This window comes from Nannospalax galili, unplaced genomic scaffold (assembly GCF_000622305.1).
Source record: "Nannospalax galili isolate Female #2095 unplaced genomic scaffold, S.galili_v1.0 scaffold184, whole genome shotgun sequence".
In the NCBI taxonomy this organism is placed as follows: Eukaryota; Metazoa; Chordata; class Mammalia; order Rodentia; family Spalacidae; genus Nannospalax; species Nannospalax galili.
Window position 1 is genome coordinate 542,322 of NW_008351649.1, and position 21,290 is coordinate 563,611.

Here is a 21,290-nt window from a genome sequence, read left to right on the forward strand (position 1 = left end):
CTCTAGTAGTTGGAGGCCAGAGGGAGGCCACACTCTCTGGCAGTCTGCTGAACTTGGAGCAGCTACCCCAATGGAGGTCTGAACCACCCTCTCAGGCTGTCTACTAGGATCTCAGCCTTACCCTACCAAAGCCAGATCTGCCATGGGGCCTTGGGAGAGGCCTCACAAAAATCCCAGGTGGGGGGATGGTATGGCACAATTAGGGGTAGCTCACCACCATGTGGAGTCAGGATTGGGGCTGTCAGGCTGTTCCCTGGGTTCTCAGGTCCTCTGGTAGTTGGACGCCAGAGGGAAGCCAGAACCCAGCACTCTTTGGTGGTCTCTCATGTCAGATTTTCATGGCAAAAGTTTTTACCCACTAAGCCATCTCACTGGCCCATGTATTCCTGTTACTATATTTATGTGTTTATTTGTGTGGGGGTATATGTGCACCACAGCACACCTCTGGAAGTCAGAGGAATTAGTTCTCTTCTTTCACCATGTGGTGGGTCTTGGGGATTGAACCCAGGTTGTCGGGCTTCATGGGACGTGACTTTATCTGCTGAGCCAGCTTGTCTGCCCCATGCATTCCTTTCAATATAGGAAAAAAGCTTTTTAAAAATCCTATTCTTGGGACTGGAGAGATATGGCTCAGCAGTTAAAAGCACCAGCTGCTCTTGCAGTTGGTTTCTAGCACCCACATGGTGGCTAACAGCTGTTCATAACTCCAGTTCCAGGGATTCAACCCCCTTTTCTGACCTCCGTGGGCATTGCACAACATGGATGCACTTACATACATGCAGGCAATACAGTCATATGAAAAAAATAAAAATAATAAATATTAAAACAAAATCCCATTCTTGGGGTTGAGGTATAGCTCAGTGGTAGAGCCCTTGTCTAGCATTTACAAGGCCCTGGGTTTGATCTTCAATACTGAAAAAAAAATCTATTCTCTCTAACCATGGCCACAGAAATTCTGTGTGTATGGTGGCTTTTCTTGTGGTCTCTCCTTTTTATTCTTATAGGATGTAGATCCTGGTTAAGCAGAGGAGCTCAAAACGTTGAGATGCAAGCCAACCACATTTCCACACAGCACAGCCATCATACTGCTTTTTAAAAACATTCAGTACATATTTCTGGAGCATCTACTATGTGCTAAGCACTGGTCTGAGGGTTTCCTAAACCTGGCAGCTCTGCATTGTGGGGCTGCAGCTACAGGTGAATGCAGGGATGGTGGAAATCGGGGATTAGTAGTCACAAGAGCTGTAGGGGATGCTCTAGAGACTACAAAAGTGATAAACATGATGCTGAAAGTGGTGGTGACCTGCAAGAACAACAGTGAAAGTGATTGATGAGGTGATAATGTATCATGTGGGGGGCCTGTTCAATAATGGTTTGACTGTGGGAGCTGTGTGATGGTAACATTGGAAACCTAAAGGGTGAGAGCTTCTGTGAGATCAGCTTTGTCAACTTGACAAAACCTAGAATCACCTGGAAGTCTCAATGAGGGTTTTGTTTTTGTTTTTGTTTTGTCCCAGCCCACCTGGAACTCACTATGTGGATCTGGCTGGCCTCAATCTCACAGAGATCCCCCTGCCTCTACCTTCCCTGGGCTGGGATTAAAGGTGAGTGCCACCATGCCCAGAGTGAGTATCAATGAGGGATTGTTTTCATTGTGTTGGCCTGTGGGCATGTCTATGTGGGGCCACTAAGTTCACTGATATGGGAAGAACCAGCCCACTGTGGGCAGTACCATTCCCTAGGCAGGAATCCTACACTGTATCAGAGTGAAGTCCAGCTGAGCACAGGCATTCATGTATACATTCATTTCTCTCTGCTCCTGATTGCGGATGTGATGTGATGAGCTGTTTGAAGTTCCTGCCTTGACTTCTCCACACTGATGAACCTGGAATAAACCCCTTTCTCTCCTAAATTATTATTGTTGTTAGGGTCTCACTATGTAACCCTGGATGGCCTGTAACTTCCTATGCAGACCAAGCTGGCCTGGAACTCACAGAGATACACCTGCCTCTGTATCGTTGATGCCTAGCCCCTAAAGTTTTTTGTCAGAATATTAAAAAAAAAAAAAAGATTTATTTATTTTGTTTTATGTGTATGAGTGTTTGTCTGCATGTAAGTGCACCACGGTGCCCAAAGAGGCCAGAAGTTGTCAGATATCTGGAACAGAAGTTACAGAGGACTGTGCACAGCCATGTTGGTGATGGAAACTGAACTTGGGTCTTCTCTGCAAGAGCAGCAAGGGCTCTGAGCGCCTCAGTCCCTTTGTCAGGATATTTTATCACGGCACATAAACCAGACTAGCTGACGAAAGTGCTGTACTAACTACAACTGTTTGACATTAATGGTCACTGGCAGGGGCTGCAAACCACACACTGATGATAAAAATGATGGGCCAGATGACAGCAACCATGAAAGCGACAGCTCTGCCCCACATAGGTTGAACTTCTGGTTTAAAACAGTAATGCAGTCAAGCTGACACCTACAGCTCTGCGGAGGACTGAATGTGAACTCTGCAGATGGATAAAGAGCTGTAAGCACAGAAATGGGAGCTGGACACCGTAATGAGAAGCCTGGATCCGGACTCCGGGTGATGCGGTGACCGAGTTCAGGAACCAGCGCGGATGGGACTTTGATGCTGTCTGATCTGTGAGGATGCTGTCTGGATCTGGGTTTGACTGGGAGGACCGTGGGGTCTGAGTTCAAAACCAGAACACCGCGAGGGGAACTACACACAAAAGAGGCTGCGCAAAAGACAGGTAGCGAACCCCTAAAGTTAGGGACCAGTGAGAAGCGGGATCAAAATGCCTTCCGCACACCAGAGTTGATTGACACCTGGCCTGTGCGCCTAGCCGGATGGACGGGGCAAGCATTTCCACCTGGAGATCGCGGTCACGTCCCCGCCCTGCACGTGAACTTTATTGTTTTGGGAAAATGTAAAGACATTTCGGGGTATACTTCACTCCAGGCTTCAGAACTACCTCAGAAAGGAGCGGAAGAATTCCGAGAGGGCGGTGGAGAAGTTCAGGGTTCAAGAAGGGGCTGGGCCCAAATGGCCCCAGCGCCGTACCATTGGTGGAGGGCGACCACGTGGCGCAGGCACCACCCTCTCGCGAGACCGCCCCCCCCCAGCACGTGATTGTGGCCTGCTCACATCCGGGCCACTCGCCTCCGCTTCTCCGGCCTCAAGATGGCCGCCTTCTGGCGTGTTCCGCGCTGTTGAATGGCGAAAGCTTTATTGTTCCCTTCGGGCAGGAGTGTTCGTGTCCTCTATGGCGCTGTCAATAAAGAACGGCAGTTTGAATCGGTGGTGAACAGGTAACCATAGAAACGGGGTTGGGACTCTACGTGGAGACCCCTGATGCTGCTGAGGCCCTAGAAGCTCCCGGAGTGAGGGGCGTCCCGGGACCCCTGCGCGAGGCGGCCTCCGCGCGTGGAGAGCTCCGCGGGGCTCGCCTGGGTCCCAGCCGCTGCTGTCCGCTTAGCTCAGGACGTGGTCCCGGGGACAGTCTCCTCCCACGGGCGCAGGCCGCGCGGTGGTCTCCTGCTCAGGACTCCCGGGGCCCCAGGGCCCCTTCCTCGTCCCTCCCCGCAGCTCTTGCGTTACTGGGAGCCAAGAATGGCCTTTCCAGATCAAAATAGTCGTGAGGGAAGTGTAAATCCTAGGAAGTCAGACTTGAGTGTCCAGAAGTGACGTTTCACCGACATTGTTGATGCGTTGCCTGGCAGCTGCTTGGCCAGGATGGCACAGGAAAAGTTTGCCAGCTCTTGTCCGAGGCACAGGTAGATCTGGCCAGTGTTATCCTAAAGTGATTTCTAAGGTTCCTTTATCGGGAACAAGTTAGCACTCATAGTTCGGGTGACACTAAACCCTAGCTGCTAGAACCCCGTTAAGGTCGAAGTTTCTCCTGTTTTTTGTATAGCCATAACAGATACCCACCCAGTTCCGACGGTAAGCCAGCTACTTCAAACTTCGCATGGCTTTACAAAATGTTTCCCTTTTATAAAAGGAGAGAGAATGAAGTGTGATTAAGCTAGGTTAGGAGGCTGGCTGTTTGAAACTGTCCCTGGGAAACCCCCCCATCCCCCACCGGGTAGTCAGATAGCTTCAGACTTCCTTCTCTCCATGTGGGAGTGTCTGTCTTGGAATTGTATCCAAATCTTGCAGTGGGTTATGGCTATTTAAGCAGTCTCACAGAAATTTCTGTGCTTGGCATACATCATCACACACACTGCTCATGTAGACATGGTTCTTCTGTGACAGCAGTTCCCAGGCACAAATTTTGTTTGTTTTGAGACAGGGTCTCATGTAGCCTATGCTGCCCTTGGGCTTGAGGTTGGTCTTGAACTTCTGACCCTCCTGCCTCTACCTTCAAAGTGGTAGGACTGTAGGCATGTGCCACCGTTCCCCACTTCCTCATTGATCTAACACATGGCTTGAAACACCCGTCCCTGCATAATGAATGTAATTGGTATTTCATGAGCATGTACGATGTACAGGTATGATTCAAATTCCTGAAAATGTATTCATGTACAAGATAAAACATGACTTCTGCCTTTTCATGGAATTTAAATTCTTCAAGGACCTCAGATAGCATACAGGCACACAAAAATAACATTTCTTCCTTTGTTTGACCTGGCTGTGTAGCCTAGGCTGGCCTTTAACCTAAGGTCTTCCTGCCTCAGCCTCCAGGTGCTGGAATTACAGATGTATACTACCCCTGCCTGGCTGACAAAGATAATTTCACACACACACAGACACACACACGCACACGCGCACTCACACACACACAGACACACACATCTCAGAGCATCCTAGCAATAAAATGAGTAGTTAGTATTCATCGAGTAATTCTTTTGTGCTAGGTACTGGCTCTAATTAGCACACACTGTCGCTTAATCCACGACACTGGCAGTGTTATGATTAACATTTTACACAGGGAAGGGATGGCCTGTGCTGCATGATTTATGTGTAACAGAGCTGAGAGCTAAAGCTAAGATCCCACCACGCTGTGCTCCATCTGTTGTCTGTCCTGCCAGCCTGTGAGGACCACAGAGGCAGTGTTTACACCTTGCCTTTGTGTCCTCAGCTGCTAGCCATTGCCCACAACTTGGTGTTTCCAGGAAGATACTAAATACGCAAATCTAGAACATTCGTTGAGCAAAAATTTGACTTTTCTCTTTACCAGGTGTCATTGGAGTGGGCCCTGTAATGGCTAGAGTGGTCAGGAGGGCGCCAGACTCTGTTCCCCATGCTTAAACCTTGCGTCAGGGCTGGAGAGATGGCTCAGCAGTTAAGAGCACTGACTGCTCTTGCAGAGGACCCGGGTTCGATTCCTAGCACCTGCATGGCAGCTACAAACCGTCCTTAACTCCAGTTCCAGGGGAATCGAAGCCCTGTCCTGACCTCCTCAGCATTGCATGACATGGGTGCACTCACATACATGCAGGCAATACACTCATACACATAAAATAAAAATAATAAAATATAAAAAAAAAAAACAAAAAAACCCCCCTTATATCAAGACAGTATAGAGATGACAGTTAAACCTCCTTGGCAGCTGCTATTTGCAAAACAAAACAGTGTTGAGATAGAGACTAATCTGGAATGGGCAGGGGAAACCTCTCAGGAAAGGTGGTGTAAGCTGGGACAGGTAACAAGGAGCCAGTCCAGCAGGAGGGAAGGGAGAGGCATCAGGAGGGAGACATTTGAGCAGGCTCAGACAGAACCTCAGACAGGCCAGAGAACCTAAAGAAACCAGCCCCACTATTGGTAGAGCTGGATCCCTTGGCACATCACAAAGTACTTGTCTGCTCTGTGCAGTGTGGACCTCCTCAAAGAGTTGCTGTGATCATTAAATAAGAGAAAATGTACCCATAGGTTCTGTCTTTTCTTTCTGAGATGGGGGTCTCCTTGGTCTTGAACTGGGAAGCACACCTGTTCTGCCTCAGGGGATTGGGGTACAGGTGTGCTTATTGTTATATGTATTGCTGGATTTTAATTAGACTAACACAAATTTGACCCCAAATGGAAATTTTGGAATATTAAATACCAACAAAAATCCTGAAGTGTGTTATAAGCACAATTAGGGATGGTAGGATGTGGGTTTTCTATCTTTAGCAGGAGGGAAACTGATTTTTCTCCTAGTGTTTAAATGAAGAACAACTTTTTCCAGGTGGAATTTAATTTTTTTTTTGTTGTTGTTCTTAATCTTTAAAAATTACATTTATTAATTTGTGTGTGTGTGTGTGTGTGTGTGTAGAAATGTGGAGGTCAGAGGACAAGTTAAAGGTGTCAGTTCTTGTTCTATCATGTGGGTCCTGGGGGTTGAACTCAGGTCATCAAGCTTGTTGACAAATGCCTTTACCTACTGAAACATCGTGCTAACCCAGAATTTAGTTTTTTTAAACCAAATTAGTTGTACAGTTGTCTGTACAGAACATTTTTCTTTAAACTATTTTATTTTTATTTTATGTGTATGAGTGCATTGCGTGCATGTGTGTAAGTGTACCCATGTGGTGCAGTGCCCAAGGAGGTCCCCTGCAACTGAAGTTAAGGACGGGGTTGTTAGCCACCATGTGGGTGCTGGGAATTGAACCTGGGTCAGTTAAGGGCAGTGCCCTTAACCACTGAGCCATCTCTCCAGCCCCTGCACAAAACATATTTCAACATTTTAGTGCTTTAAGCTTTGAGCTGTTTGTGTATCTACATCAGAGAGGTGCCTTTATTTTGAGGGTGTCAGGAGTGGAAGCCAGACCTGCAGCACATGTGCTCTGCCCCTGAGGTACGCCCTTAGCCCAGTATCTGCACTTTCCTAAGGTATCCCGAGGAAGTGTAAGACTGATTTATGGTGGTTTGCAGTTGATTGTGATTTCCTCTCAGTCTTAATAATGTAGCATCCTTTAACACCGTGTTGGATACTTGAAAGGCACCAGGCTTTTAAGAATAGGTACAAAGAGAGCATGGGCATGAGAAATTACAGACAGTAATAAATCAAGGGAACTCTGGAACTATGATGTTTAAGAAGGATGTCAAGTTTTGCTTGCTGTAGGCAGTAACCATGCTACACATGCCATCAGCATGTGTCACCCAGCCAGTGAATGCAGCCGGGAACTGGACATAGAATGGACGTTAATACAGTGCTCAACAACAAACCCAGAATTAAATTGCTATTTTAGGTTCGTGTGGGACCTTCCCATCTGAACATTGCAGTTTCTACTTTGTGATTTGGGTCTGTTGGGTTCCAGTAAAGAGTAGGTGGTAATGCCAGCTTTGAGGAGAATATGAAACTGCAGGAGGAGCCAGGCATACCAATTTGTTTTTCAATCTATTTTATTTCAGTTCAGAGCATCAGTGCAGACAGCAGCCCAGGAAAACAAGGCGCACTTTGGCGGCACTCAGCTGCTTTTGGAGATTGAGGAAGACTGAGAGTAACCAGAGTGCGGCTTGTTTTCCTGGGCTATCTGTCTGCAGTGATGCTCTGAACTGAAATAAAATAGATTGAAAAACAAATTGGTATGCCCTGTTGCCTCATACTGAGTACTTACATTAGCCTTCCCCAGTCCTGCCTGGGCTGGCACCCTGGGGGAAGGCGCTGACCCCTCACCCTCTTTCAACTCTTCAACCCAGTGAGCACTTTGATTTTTCCTGAGGAAATTGAATCAGGGTATGTGCTTTTCTGGATCTCCAATAACTTGCCTTCATCTTGATACTGTGGAGAAGCAAGCTGCTAACTACACAGAGGAGAGAATTAAATATTAAGGGCATTTAAATTCAGAGTTGAAATTGTCATTTTCTTGAAATCGTGCAGAGGGTGCAGTATTTCATTGGCAGAGCACACAGTTGTGAGACCCTGGCAACCCTCCAGGCAGGGAAGAGCAAGGAAAGAAAGCTGGTGCTCCTTCCGTTTCCCCAGTGTTACTTAACTCAGATCCTTGCAAATAGGGCGTAACTGACCCACGTAAATCAGTCTTGTGGGAGATTGTTGAATTACAACGGATCCATGCACCCTTTGAAGATGCCTGTGAATGGGAGAGTTGCCTCTCTCTGGGAGAGAGCCCAACACTTTAATCAGATCTTAAAGGGTCCTTGACCCTTTAAAAGGAGGAGGGTCAAAATGAACGTCATGTGTAATGCACCAGAGTATAGTCACACAGTCACTTTCTACAAATCTGTAATCTTGACCTCAGAGTTTGGAAAGTATCTTTTTAGGTTTTGTTTCCTGTTTGAAGTGGTCAAAGATAATTGACTGAATCATGCAGATATCTCCTTCATGATGAGCTTTAGAAACTGAGGATGGTTATCAGTACCCCACAGGAGACTAGTGAGATGTGCACAGTCTCCAGTAACCATGTTAGCAGAGATTGCATTTGTTTCTCTTTTTTTCTTTTTAAGAACATATTTTTATTCTTTGAGAATCTCATACAATGTATTTTGATTTTTTTTTTTTTTTTTTTTTTTAAAAAACATTTTTTTTTTTTTTGAAATTCTTTTAAATTTTTTTTTTTTTTTTTAAAAAACATTTTTTTTTTTTTTGAAATTCTTTTAAATTTTTTTTTTTTTTTTTTTTTTGAGACAGGGTCTCATGTTGTCTAGGCTGTCTTTGAACTCCCTATGCACATAAGGATGACCTTGAATTCCTGATCCCCTTGCCTCTGCATCTCAAGTACTAGGATTACAGGTATGATCCACCACACCCAGCTTGTTTCTTCTTGTTAAAGGTATGCACCCTACCACTGAATTTCCTCACAGCCCCTCATTTTTTATTTTTTGAATTGACAAAGTTATGATGTGATTTTTTTTAACATATATGACATGGTATGCTGGCTATATCACATTGTAGAATGGTAAAAATCTACATGATTACATGTTCATTTCCTCAGCTAGTCAAAAGAATGGGGTAGTGGAAGCTTACTCCTGCTTAAGCTACTAGTCTGTTCCCCACTGTGCTGTGGCTAAACCTGCTGTGATTGCTTGTGGTGCCTTACTGCAACAGCCTTTTAATTTGGAGGGTTCACAGGCACCCCTCTAGGGAGTCTCATCCCATTCTATTGTCCCCTCAAAGGCCCTGTTGTTGTTGTCTCCACCCTTTCCTATTCACTACTCAGAGTTCTGTCCTGTATGTGGTCAGCAGTCAGTACAGTCTGTTAAATGGAGGGACAAAGTAGTAAGGAAACTATGAAGGGGGGTGGTAGCCAGAGGCCTGTGGGACCTGTACCTGAGTGCTCTTTCCACATCCAGGTGCTCCTTGGCCTCCAGTCATTAATCCACAGGTTCAGAGCTGTTGGTTCACCTTCCCTCAACCTGGGAATGCTGTATTGGTAATAAAAGTTACCATTGGTTGAGCATGCACAGAGTGCCAGGCACTGTGCTATGTGTTTCATGTAACTGTGTCATGTACTCTAATAAAGGTATGTGGCAGGTAAGCCAAGCTTTTCTTCACCTTTAAAAAGGGGAAAACCCCCCAGAACCCACACAGTAGTCCATTGTACAAAGAGAGTTCTGCTTTTAGAACTTTGACACTGATTATTTTTACAATTTAAGGTCCCAACTTAGTCTTATTTTTTAAAGTTATTGTTGCTCCATGCTTTCAAGCGAAGCCAGCCATGGTCGAGTAGGACCTTTGACCAATCTTCACATAGATGGAACTAGTAAAAGAAAGGAGCCAGGGGCTCCTCCCAAGCCCATGTGACCCCTGAGGAACAGATCCTCAAATGGCCTTAAGAGAAAAATAAATTGGTTTCTCTGTGCCAACTCTAGGGTATTAAACATCCAAAAGGAAAGTATAACCAAAGATTAAAGGGGTCAATATAATTTTTTAAGAGTCCGTGTGTATAGCTAAAGGCTACATAACAAGAAACAATGCCAGACAGGAGATACCTTCCTTTGAGTTATTGGCCAGAATGACCCAAGAGACTCCCAGACAGCAACCCAGCATAGAACTTGGAAAATGAAGAGCAAACCCCAATCTTATCTAAAGGAATATTGACAACTGATTGCTGCTAGATGAGGAAGAGCTGATCTTCCTAAAACAAGGAACTCTAGACAGGCTTACTAGATTCAGCAGATGGACAAGCACTGGGGAACAGCTGGGGGCACTGACAACACAGTGGACAGTAACAAGGATGACAGAGTATATGAGCTTCATTGGTAGTCGGGGGATATGGGAGGATGCCATTTGGGAAGTGGGTATATAGATGAATAAGTTTGTTTGGGATGTTCTGTATGAAATACACACAAGAAACTCAACTAAAAAAATGAGTTATGCCAGGCGTGGTGGCTCACGCCTTTAATCCCAGCCCTAGGGAGGCAGAGGCGGGCGGATCTCTGAGTTCAAGGCCAACCTGGTCTACATAGTGAGTTCCAGGACAGCTGGGGCTATAGGGAGACCCTGTCTCAAAAAGACCAAAAAAAAAAGTTATAAATTGCTAAATGATGGGCTGGGGTGTAGCTCAGCAGCAGAGCTCTTACCTAGAGTGCATAAGGACCTGAGTTTAATCTCCAGCACTCTACACACACAAAAAGATAGCAAGAAACTCAATAAGAAGCAGAGGGCTAGGGCTCAGTGGGTACAGCGCTCACCTAGCACACCTGAGGCCCTGGGGTCCATCTCCAGCACCACGTCAATCTGGCATGGTGATACATGCCTGTCATCCCAGCACTTGGGAATTGAAGGCAGGAGGACCAGACGTTCAAGGTCATCCTCAGCTATGTAGAGTTCAAGGCCAGCCTGGGCTACATGAGACTCTGCCTTGAAAAAAAAGGGAAAAAAGACACAAAGGCAGCAGCATTATCTGTGGATTTATTAAGTCCTTTTACCGTCTAAGAAATGATGACAAAAAGAGAATACTTCATTTATGTGTAATACTGTCTTTAATTTTTTAAAATTACCTCTATTAAAGCAGGGCGTGGTGGCACACACCTTTAATCCCAGCACTCAGAAGGCAGAGGCAGGCGGATCTCTGTGAGTTCAAGGCCAGCCTGGTCTACATAGTGAGTTCCAGGACAGCTGGGGCTACAGGGAGACCCTGTCTCAAAAAGACCAAAAAAAAAAAAAAAAAAAAATTACCTTCATTAAAAAAGAAGTTATTGTTACTGTTGTGGGTTGGGTGTAGTAGCGCATGCCTTTAATCCAGCACTTGGGAGGCAGAGGAACGTGGATCTCTGAGTTGGAGGCCAGCCTGGTCTACATAGCAAGTTCCAGGCTAGCCAGGGCCACATAGTGACACTCTGTCTCAAAAAACAAAATAAAACAAAGCAAATTATTATTAGCCTTATGGTGGTGCCAGGGCCTTGGGCATGCTAGGCAAGTGCTCTACCACTGAGCTAGAATCCCCCAAACTGCACTCCCATTCTCCATTTCTAAAAATTGCTATGAGGAGCGCCTGGCATACTCCCTTGAGGATAGCAGGATGAGCCTTCCACACATGCCAAGCATTTTGAAGGCTCCGTCCTGAAAGTTGCAAAGCTAAAGCTAGGTTTAGTACCCAGCTCTGTGTTTCAGTTTTCAGCTTTGATTGGCCTGGGAAAAGCAGAAGGGAGGGAGACAGGAATGCCCCTCCTCATCCTGGGTGATGTGTCAGCCCACACCGCATCACTGCTTCACCTCCGTGCTGCTGCCTGCAGCCCTGCCTCTCTTCCTACCTCCTGGCTTCCCTGCCTCCCTACTGCTCTGCTGGCTCCAGCCGCTCTCTCTGGTTTTTTTACTGCCACTGGTACTGGCTGCTTTTCAAAGGGCTGCCCCTGTTCTGAGTGCCTGGCTCCTAGCATGATATCGCCAACGCCACGGAATGAATGTGTTTAAAGTGACAGCAAAAACTTGCTGCTCCATTAGCCTGGAGGTCTGGCAGGGTGCTGTAACTTTTGAATGTTACCTGGCAGTCATTAAGCCTGACCACCCTAGACACAAGCTGCTCATTCACCTGGCCCTGGCTGTCAGCTGCCCTCAGTTCCAGTCAGGTGAAAACCAGAGGGAGACTTCTGAAGGTCAAAGTCCAAGACAGTGGAATAATTGGCCCCTAGAGTTCTGGGTTTCTTTCCTGGGCTGCAAAATGTTGAGAATGGAATTTTCTCTGCCTCCCTTTGAACATTTTTGAGCAAATACAATGGAATCCCACAGGCTCTTTCTCAGAGTTAAAGGCAATAGAGAAGCTACACTTTTTGCGTTTTTTTTGTTAGCTCCTTAAGATAACCCTCTTGTTATACTCCCTGGTGATGGATGCGGGAAAGCTAGAGATGAAAGCAATTCCCACTTCTTTAAAGACAAAGGAAGGAGCTACCGGCACAGGAGAGGAGAATGGCGTTCCTCTGAGGAGCGTACACAGAGGGTCCTGACAGTCGAGTGATCTGAGTGGTGCGGTAGGACATGGTGAGGAAGACAGGCATCCTTCATGCTTCAGCACTTCACTACAAAGGTGGAAGCACAGGCGATGTAAGCAGAGAGAAGACTCTTCTCCTCGGGGTCATAGGCGAAGTCTGTATATTGCCAGGCATCAGTGAACTGTGTTCGGCTGATCTCAGCAAAGCTCTGCTGGGTAGATGAGCACATCCCATTCACAGCCATGGCTGGAATCGGGGATGCTTGACCTTCTGCATCTCTCAGCAACACTGTCAACAGTGCCATGACTTTGGACAAGTTGAGCTAAAGGAATGTGTGTCGTGCCTGTGCCAGCTTCTTATTGCTGTACCAAATACCCAGGATACAGCAAGTTATAAGAAGGGTGTGTTTGGGCTCACAGTTTTGGAGGTTTCAGCCCATGGTTGGTTGACCCTGTTGCTTTAGGCCTTGTGATGAGGCTAGGAGCATGATAAGGAGCAGAGCCCTTCAGTCCACAATGGGGAAGTGAGGAAGACCAGAGTTCGCTTGTCTCTTCCAGGACATACTCCTATCCATCAGACCTCCCACTCAGCTCCACCTTTTAAACTTTCCACCACCTCTAGTAGCTCCATTCTGAGGAACAAGCCTTCAGCATGTAGCCTGTGGGAACTCTTAAGGACCACACTATAACCAGGGTCTCACACAGCAGAGAATAAGTAGGCTCTACTGCTGCCTCATTCTGATTAGTGCTGGGATTCCAACCCAGGGCTGAATTTAAGCCTGCCAGGCAAGTGCTGTACTATTATGCATACATGGGGTTCGGCTGTTATTTAAAAACCATCTTGTGGGCTGGAGAGATGGCTCAGCGGTTAAGAGCACTGACTGCTCTTGTAGAGGACCTGAGTTCAATTCCTAGCACCCACATGGTGATAACGAACTGTCCTTAACTCCAGTTCCAGGGGAATCTGAAGCCCTCTTCTGATCCCCGTGGCATTGCACGACATGGGTGCACTCACATACATGCAGGCAATACACTCATACACATAAAATAAAAATAATAAATAAAATATTTTTTTAAAAAAACACCTTGTTTACTGTGTATTTGCAATATCTCTGGCCAAAGGACAGTTCTCTAAAATGTTAAAAGAAACACTTTAGGATGGAGTGTTTCATTGTATTGGAAATTCTCTAGCTTGGGCAATATAACAGTGGCAGAATTTCATCTCTGGAGTCAGACAGCCTGGGCTCACTTGCTAACTCTGCCACTTACCAGCTTAGTTTTTTGAGCAGTCATTTCATCTTGCTAGACCTCCTCTTCCTTGGTAGAAAGTGAGGTTAGTAATAGTAACTGTCTCAGTGGTTTTGCAAAAATTAGTAAGGCCATTCATGTAAGCTATTGCCACTATGCCTAGGGTACAGTAAATGATAAATGTTAGCTACTATAGATGGACCTTTACTGCAGCCTCCCAAACTGTCTTTCCAAACTGTCTTCCTCATGGCTTACCATTTAGTATATACATTTAGCCCTGTGTGCCTATGGATTCAACTAACCTTGGATTAAAAATATTTGGAGAGGAATTGTACTGAACACATATAGGTGTTCTCTATGTCATTATTCCCTAGACAGTATGGTATAACAACTATTTACACAGCATTGTCAAGTAATCTAGAGATGAATGTATACAGAAGACTCAGAGGTTATTGCAAATTCTATACAATTTTATGTGAGACTTGAGCATCCAAAGATTTTGTTAACCATCGGGGTATAGAGCCAATCCACATGGATACCAAGGGGTGACTATCGTGAATTTAATAAGGACTTGGAGCTGGGATGTAGCTCTGTGGCAGAGTACTTATTTATGCTCAGCCCTGAGTTTAGTCCCTTTCTCCAGTAGAGCAATCAATCAAGGGACCTAGGTGCCATAGGGTGTCCTGGACAGTTGGTGTGAGCAAGTTCCTAAGACTTTAGGAAACAAAAGGGGTCTCCTGTCATTAGGGAACTGGAAGATAAAACATTAACCTGAGAAATGTGGGAACTAGGCCAGGTCACTTCAGAGGTTGCTCATTTCAGCATACATAGTGTTTTATGTGAAAGCTCTCAAGATGATAGCCCGGTGCTCCTGTGTGGAGCCTTGTGCTCTCATGAGAGGCCTCACTCTTGCCTCTCTCCCTTTTCTAGCTGACTTTCATCCCAGACCAGGTGTGTGAAATGAGCAATGGCGTTGTCTGAAGTCTTTGCTTTCTATGTAATGTTTGACACATATATAAAAGATGCATATATAGCTTAAAAGTGATGATGCAGCGTGATAAAAACAAATACTTTGGCAGGGAGCTTTTGTGCTTTCTTTCCCTGAAACAGTATGTTCTGCTAGATAATAGTAGCTCGCATTTGATAAGTCTTTATGATGCTACAGGAGCTGTTGATGTGTATCGACTCATTTACATAGAGTAGTTTATTCTTACAACTGCCTCATGAGGTAAGCCCTAATATCCCTGTTATACACATGAGGAAATGGAGTCCCTGAGAATTAAGCAACTTGATTCAAGTCTTGAGCTGGTGAGGGGGCCAAACGTGTTTTACCCCTGGGTGGCTGTGTCTAGAAGGTGCACTGCATACCTTAATTGTTAAACACAGTCTCTGGTATCACAGTGCTTGGCAGGATTCTGCTTCCTTGCTGAGGACACTTTCATTTTTACATTAGGTGGGAATTTAGAATTTGGCACTGTGTTAAATGTGTGGCCAGATATATTCCCGGCTGAAGAAAGATGTATTTTGATTATCAAGTTATGAGATCTCAGAAGTCATCCACGTTTTCAGGTCAGAGCAAAAGGCCTATCAGTGGCAAAGCCATGGGTCTTTTGTACACCTAAGAGGCAGGATTTGAAAGCATTAAAGTGATGATTGCTTGTTAAGACTCTTGACTGTGAGATAGAAAAGTTGGCATTAACTATAATGCAGTCACAATCCCCAGTTGCTCATTAGATGAATGTGCTGCTCAGGGGATTTTGTGGTGGAGTCTGTGAAGAGTAAGTAATCTTAGATGAACTGATCAGAGCAGCGTGCCCAGAAAGGCACCTAAGTCTTGCAGAGCCTGCTTCTGTTGTAATAGCCTTGAAAAATGGCTCGTTTCCATGAATTAGTCAGAAGATAAGAGGGCATAAGCAGTTTGTTATGCTCTTTTGATGTTTTTGCCTCATTGTGTTTTGTAGAACTTCTCAAGAAGAGTCTCATTAGAAATTGAGAGAATCTGGGAAAAGCAATTAGTTGCCTAGGATGGTTGTTTCAGGTACATCCAGAATCAGATGCCCCTACCAGTGTGGAGTTGTGGAAACCAGCTTTCCCAGTGGTCCTTAATTTGTCTAGCCTCTGCTGCTTTGAGAATCTGGTGAGGCAGCAGTGGTGGTGATGACGGTGGTGACTGGCTGCTGGTTAATTTACTGAGCATGTACATTGTGTCCCTGACATGTAGAGCCAGTGCTTTGAATATGTTAGATCACTGAACCTTTCAACAGCCCAATGTGAGAGACTTTATTTGAAAGATAAGAAACTGAGCCCCTCATCGATTCAGTAATTTGGAACAGAGTTTGTAACTATGCATTCGACACCCATGTAAGCGTGGTTTGACCATCAAGCCACTCGAGGAGGTGGACTCCCCCAGAAATGATCCCTGCGAACAGTGTTGCTTATAATTTAAAGAGTGTGTGGATTCCTCTTGTACATAGTATATGGGCTCGGGCTTGAGCCCCACCCTGAACTCAAATTCCCTTTGGCATAGTGTCTTACATTATCTTATATAGCAGGAGTATAAATGTTTAGTGAGTGAACTGTGTTGGAAACCACCCTGGCTTTGAAGCCAGACAGATTTACCTGGGTTTCTTTTTCTTCCCTTTTTTTTTTGGGAGAGAGAGTCTCATGTATCCTAGACAAATTATGTAGCCAAGGACAGTCTTGAACTTCTGATCTTCCTGCCTCTTCTTGAGTGTTGGGATTTCAGGTGTGCACCACCATGACTATTTATATGGTGCTGGGGATTAAACCTAGGGCTTCATGTATACTAGGCAAACACTGCCAACTGAGCTACATTCCCATTCCCAGCTCCCTCCCTCCCTCCTTTCTTTTTTTTTTTTTTTTTTTTTTTTTTTCTTCTTTCTTTCTCTCCCTCCCTTTCTTCCTTCCCCTCTTTCTTCTACCCTGGATCTCACAAAGGTCTGCCTGCCTCTGCCTCCTGAGTGCTGGGATTAAAGGTGTGTGCCCATGCCTGGTTCTGGGTTTCTATTTTTAAATGCCCTGGTTATATAAAACACTTTTGAGCTAGGAGTATAGCTCAGTGGTAGAGCACTTGCCTACCATGTGTGAGGCCCAGATTTGAACCTCCAGCACCACACACAAAAAATAAAAACAAAACAAATTACTGAAATAAGTCCCCTGTGAAGACAGTACCTAGGAAGAACTACTGCTAGCACTTAGGTCTATATTTGCTATTCTTTATCAAATACATATATGCACACACAACACTTTTAAAAGCTGGTTTCTACATAGAGTTCATTGTGTGCTGCTTGTTTTCCTGTTAGTAGATTAAGCGCATTTTCCCAAACTGTGCATGATGATGCATGCCTGTGATCTTAGCACTTGTGAAGTAGAGGCAGGAGGATTGGGTGTTAGAGGCCAGCCCAGTCTATATGAGATGCGGATTATTTTTTAAAAAATTAAGAGCATTTCTCTTACACTATTAAAAATCTTAAAATGTTGTCTGGGTGTGGTGGCACATACCTATAGTCCCAGCACTTGGGAGGCAAAGGCAGGTGGATCTCTGTGAGTTCAAGGCCAGCCTGGTCTACACAGTTCTAGGACAGCTGGGGCTACAGGGAGACCCTGCTTCAAAAAGACCAAAAAAAAAAAAAACTTAAAGTGTCAATTTTTTTCAAAAGCAATTATTTAGAAGTAATTGATTAGATCTGTAATTTATTTAGATGTAATTCAGTTTAAATTGTACAGTTAAGCATCTGTAATCATTGCTTTCTAATTCCAGGACTTTTTTTTATAGATCACTCAAAAAAATTTCCTTTTATAGTCACTTTTCATTTCCTCCTTCCTCCAGCCTATGCTAACCACTAACCCATTTCCGGTCCCTAAAGGTTTGCCTGCTATAGATGTTCTTATAAATGGATTGATGCAACATGTAGCATATATTTAGGCACTTGATCCTTTTTATAGCTGGATATTAATTATTCCACTCTGTAGATGTGCCTCTTGCCCAGTCCTCAGTTGATGGTCATTAGGTCATTAATACTTTTTGTCTGTTGTGTTTAATGTCCCAGTAAGTACTAATGCCAGTCTTCTTGTGGGTGTCTGTTTTCATTTGTCTTGGGTGTGTACTAGCAGTGGAACTTTTTTCCCTCCTTGAGACAAAGTTTCACTATGTAGCCCATGCTGGCCTTCAACTTTGACCCTTGTGCCTCAGCCTCCAGAATGCTAGATTATAGATGGCTACCATATTTAATTTTTTGAGCAGCTTCTGGACTGTTTAATGTAGTGGCTGCATAGCTTAACCCCACCTGCACTTGTGTGAGGCTTCCAGTTTACCCACTTTCCCCTGTTTTCTATTTTCATCTGTGTCATTAGACCCAGTCTAATACATATTATGTGATACCCTCTTATGGCTTTGGTCTGCATTTCCTAGTGGATGAGGATGCTGAGCGTCCTTCTACTTGTTCTCAATGGTGGTCTTGTCTGTCTTTGGAGACATGTCTGTCCAAAGCCTCTGCCCATTGTTGGCTGACTTATTTGCCCTTTCATTTTTTAATTCTAACATTTTTTTTAAAGGCAGATCCTGTGTAGGCTAGGCTGCCTTTAAGGGAATTCCTGATCCTTCTTGCCCCTGCCTTCCAAGTGCTGGGATTACAGGTGTGTGCCACCATGCCTAGCTCTGAAAAGTTTTAAAGTTAGATGAAATTACACATATCTTTTCTGTGGTTACTTGTCCTTCGGGTGTCCTGTTTAGGGAATCCTCTCCCCCATGCTGTATATTGAACCCAGGGCCTTGCTCATGCTGGTTAAGTCTGCTACTACTGAAATACATTCCCAGCCAAGAGGGTATTTTAATGGATTCATAGTATTCCACAATATGACTATATACCATATTTACTTAAAAACCTTTCACATTTGGGGCTGGAGAGATGGCTCAGTGGTTAAGAGCACTGACTGCTCTTACAGAGGACCCAGGTTTGATTCCCAGCACTCACATGGCAGCTAACAACAGCCTATAACTCCAGTTCCAGGGGATTCAACGTCTTCTTCTGACATCCATGGGCATTGCATGACACAAGTGCACTTACATATATGCAGGCAATACACTCATACACATAAAATAAATAATAAAATGAAAATAATAAATATTTTTAAAAACCTCATATTTTATGTCTTCAGAGATTTTTTTTTAAACCATTAAATCTATTGCTCTGAATACACTGTAGATAAATATTTTACTTCCTCTCTAAAGGACATTAATTTTTTTTATCATGAATCACTCATTCCTTTTTATTTTTTCTGTAATTACGTACTTGATATGTAAATTCCTTCTGGTAACAGTCAATCAGAACAAGTAAAATATATTCTTCCCCATCCACAGGTCCTCATGTCTTTATGGAAGGATGCTTTCTAATTCTAGATGAGCTTGTGGGCTCCTGATGATGTGCTAGTGCACACTTCCCTCAGCACTGTGTGAGCGCCCAGCTTCTTGTTCCTCGTCTGCATTTAGAATAAGAACATCTAAGTGGAATGTGGTGCATGCCTGTAATCCTAGCTTTCAATGAGATGGAGGTGGGGTGGTCAGGAGTTCAAGGACAGCCTTAGCTATATAGCAAGCTCAAGGACAGCCTGGGCTATATGAGACCCTGTCTCAAAAAAACAGTAAAAGAGCATCTAACACTTATTAATCATTTACTGTTGACAGGCACTATTTAGACACTAAGGTTCAGTGATTAAAATGATTTGCCCAGATCATGAAGTGTTCTAGGGTAATATTCCAGCCAGTAAGTCCTGTGTCTTAAAACCACTGCTTCCCAATTAAATATTATCATTGAAAAACCCTTCTGACTTAAATATCCCCAAATTGTATTCCTGTTTTAATTTGCATTTCTTTATTCATGAGAGTCAACTTTAAAAAAAAATTATTGACTTTTATTTCCTTTGTGAATTATTTGGTTTCTTTGGTCTGTTTTAATATTTTTAAATGTCAGTACTTATTGATTTGTGTGATCATTTTGATAGACAGGCCACCCTACTCTGAAGAGTTAAGTGTTCATCAGTGTATTACCTTTTAAGTATCTTAAATGCAGGCGGGTTCTTATTATTGTTGAATCACAAATCTTCAAGATCCAGTGACAGTGGATGGGGAAATTTGCAGTCACATATTAGTTATTGGGGCAGTTTTTATAGCTTACAGGTATTTTCTCATTGAAAGAGCTATTAATGGCTGGTATTTAACCTCAAAGAAATAGTGGTAAATGTGCTTTATCCTGCATCCAGTACTCTGTCAATCTGCTGGACACACAGAGCCTCCCTGCTGGAGGCCTCTGGAATTTTGCTAGGAGTTGGGCATTTTGGTTAAAATTCTGACTTACGACCCAGAAACGGGGATCCTGGTTCTGGCCCCACCATTGCTTAGATACATGACTTGGGCGGGCCACTTAATTTCTGTCAGTTTCTTCATCTATAAATGAATAAAGTTGAATTATGTTAGTCTCTAAGAACAACCTAGTTGCAAGGTTCTCTGATTTTTATTACCAATTTTTGAGACAGGGTCTTGCTACGTAGCCCACACTGGCCTCCAACTCTCCATCCTTCTGCCACCAGCTTTTATTAAATCAAAAAAAAAAGAAGATAAAGAAGCATTTCATGTATGTGTGTTGGTAAATGCATTTCTCTTAGGTTTTAATCTGGTGATGAGTGGCCAGAGGCAGGCAGAGTATAAGTGAATGAGAGTGTGAAGAAAGCGGGGTGAGGGGTTAGGGGGTTGAGGGTCGAGTTTGTTGCAGCTAGTGTGTGGTTGGTGACACTGAAGGGAGAAGGATGAGGGGTGAGTTAGAAGTGAGTTGGGAGCTTCCTTTGGGCTTCTTGGAGGAAGAGCACTTTGATCTGCTTCAGATAGATGCTCAGAACACTGAAAGAAAGGCCTGTGGTCAAAGTCAGCAAGCGGGCCGTCTGTGTTTTTAAATCTTTTTGTCTTTTTGAGACAGGGTCTCCCTTTGGCCTTGTCTGGCCTGGCACTCACTATGTAGACCAGGCTGGCCTTAATCTCACAGATATCTACCTGCGTCTGCCTCCCCAGCGTTCACAGGAGAGACCTGAGCTGCAGAAAGTACAGGACCTCAGTGGTGGGAGGAATAAGGCACAGTGTTGTTTGGCATTGTACCTTGACCTTGAAACTCCACCTGCTCAGTTTCTGGATTGGGCATTTACTTGGGGGTCCATGTGATTTACCAGGCTTCCTCTAAACACTGACTCCACACAATCAACTTCCTTTTGCTCTCTTCTGTATCTTGTAAAGGGCTTTCTGTTGCTGTTTGCCCAGGCCACTTGAATTTTTATCACAGATGACTGCAAAGACCAAGTGTAGCTCATAGTATGAAGTGACTCGTATTTATATTGAGTTATTCATATTTCTCAAGTCAGCAACTGTGAGACTTTAAAACGATAGGGTTTCTGTATCTGGAAGGCTGATAGCCGAATCAGACCTTTTGGTAAATTAAGTTTAAGCCATCTGGGGAAGTCTCTTGACAGCCAGCTAGCTGGCCTGTGCCAACAGCACTTTCCTAGAGACATATTTCTGCTCAGCCTTTGCAAAGCCCAGTAAGCACATGGTGCAGCCATTGCAGACATTCTGTCAGTCAGCAGTTTGTCCCTTCTAAAAGAACTGAGCCCAGCAGTGCTGGCAACCAGAGAAACTGAGGCCATAATTAAGAGCATTGAGCCAG

General features: G+C 44.4%; 1 protein-coding gene across 2 annotated transcripts in view; it reads left to right on the forward strand.

Moving 5' to 3' along the window:
• Positions 1-3,147: 3,147 nt before the first annotated feature.
• The window catches only part of Zbtb40 (zinc finger and BTB domain containing 40), a 72,128-nt gene continuing 53,985 nt past the window's right edge, over positions 3,148-21,290 (forward strand). For both annotated transcript variants that reach the window (XM_008848562.2, XM_029553791.1), the window contains exon 1: positions 3,148-3,315. The gene's annotated coding sequence lies outside the window, so the exon portion shown is untranslated. The remainder of the gene's footprint in view (positions 3,316-21,290) is intronic.